The sequence below is a fragment of the Podarcis cretensis genome (genome assembly GCF_951804945.1).
Source record: "Podarcis cretensis genome assembly, chromosome: 10".
Lineage (NCBI taxonomy): Eukaryota > Metazoa > Chordata > Lepidosauria > Squamata > Lacertidae > Podarcis > Podarcis cretensis.
This window is the reverse complement of record NC_137179.1, coordinates 38504057-38506302: the sequence shown is the minus strand read 5'-3', so window position 1 is coordinate 38506302 and position 2246 is coordinate 38504057.

Here is a 2246-nt window from a genome sequence, read left to right as displayed (position 1 = left end):
AGCCAGGTACTTGTGTTGATCCGTAAATGGCTTGGGGCCCAGGAAGGCAGTTGCTGTATCACCTCCTCCTCCCCTATATATGCCAGCCAACTCCTTGAGATCAAGTGGACTGGAGACACCCTCCAACAATGCCATGCTTGTCATTGGGGTGACATGGGAGAAGACATTCTTAATAGTGGCACCCCAACAGTGGAATGCCCTCCCCTCACAGTTTGGTTGGTTCCAACAGTGATGAGCTTTAAGCAACTTGTAGAGACATAACTGGCCTTTTTTTCCAGGGGGAACTCACAATAACTCAGTTCCAGCACCTCTCAGGTAGGCACAATTGCCATTCTTAGAGAACAAGGGACGCATTCATGGTGAGTTCCAGCACCTCTTTTTCTAGAAAAATACAGTGGTACCTTGCAAGACGGAATTAATTTGTTCTGCGAGTTTTTTCGTCTTGCGATTTTTTCGTCTTGCGAAGCACGGATTTTGGAAAAGCTTCAAAAATCACCAAAGTCTTCAAAAACCTCAAAAAAGGCTACCACACCGCGTGCTATGAGTTGCTCCTCGAAGTCAAGTCGCAACTGCACCCCCTGAATGCACGGTTTTAAGAAAAAGGAAACAAACTTGCAAGACAAAGGAAACAAACTTGCAAGACATTTTCGTCTTGCGAAGCAAGCCCATAGGGAAATTCGTCTTGCGAAGCACCTCAAAAAACGAAAAACTCTTTCGTCTTGCGAGTTTTTCGTCTTATGAGGCATTCGTCTTGCGAGGTACCCCTGTAGCACTGGACATACTGAGGCATTTCCTTAAGTTGACTGGAGATGTTTTGTCGCTCTGCCGGTGCTGCAATGCAAGCTGACACATTGCTGCCATTTGATTCTTCAGATTTTATGATGTATTATATATTTTATGTTGCATCCCAATCTGTGAGGGGGTTATAAAACCTTCAAGACTGCTGTTTTTCCACTACCATTTCCCTCTGCCATAAAACAGAGGCTGCTGCTTCTATGGGTGGCAATGCAGCTACAGAAGAAAAGCGGTCATGATGAAACCACCCTCACTTCCCTGATGACAACCATTCCTATTGAAGCCACTGGCACTTTGTTGAACACAGGTCTGAACTTCAGTGTATCCAGGCAGAAGCCCAACACACACCCCTTATTCTACAATATCTTCTCTTTACAATGCCTCCAGGCCCAAACAAACAAACCCAAAGGAATACATACATAATTTGTGCATGTGTGATAAGAAGAATCTGGGGGCATATGCAAAGAAATCTCAGATTTAGAACACAAAAGAGCACTTTTCAAGCCCATAAGGTTAAGAAGTTGATACAGATTTCAGTTTCCTGTAGTCAGTGAGTGTGATTTCCATGCAACTTGTACAGCCTTTCCATGCAAGCTCCTTTTAGTCTGGTGGCGCCCAGCCCAAGGACTTTTCTGTTGACCCTATGTGCAATAATCATCCTTGAACTAAAGACCATTTATCCAGTTCCTCTTGAATACTTTAGTCATTAGGGGAATGAAAGAAATTTGGGGAAGCAAGAATTATGGCCAATGTTCCAGCTAACAACCTGGTATGAAGTCTTGTCTTATTTTGCTCCTCTTTAAGGCAAACAAGGGGAAAGAGAAAACACTCTATTTGGTGCAGAAATGATGTCACTGCAGCATTATTGCATGCCACATTGTTCCTGCTCTTATACCATGGGTAGGCAAACTAAGGCCCAGGGGCCGGATCCGGCCCAATCGCTGTCTAAATCCGGCCCACAGACAGTCCAGGAATCAGCATGTTTTTACATGAGTAGAATGTGTCCTTTTAATTAAAATGCATCTCTGGGTTATTTGTGGGGCATTCATTTATTCCCCCCCCCTCCAAAATATAGTCCGGCCCTCCACAAGATCTGAGGGACAGTGGACCGGCCCCCTGCTGAAAAAGTTTGCTGACCCCTGTCTTATACTAACTCAGATCTGCTCGTGCATCTAGCTCAGTATTGACTAGTAGTGGCTTCCCAGGGTTTCCTACCTGACAATGCTGGGTATAGAATATGGCACCTTCTGCTGCAAGATGCAACCTCGTTTTTCCCGTGAGTTAAGGAATGCCCTACATACATCAACAAGAACTCGCACCATGATGCATGGGAAACGAATGGGGCAGATACTGTGCCAGCACCTGGAGAACATGCACACTGGAGATCAGCAGAGTTTTGAACTGTGCTCAGCATGTAAAGGATGGGCAAATATCAGAAAACAGATTGGATA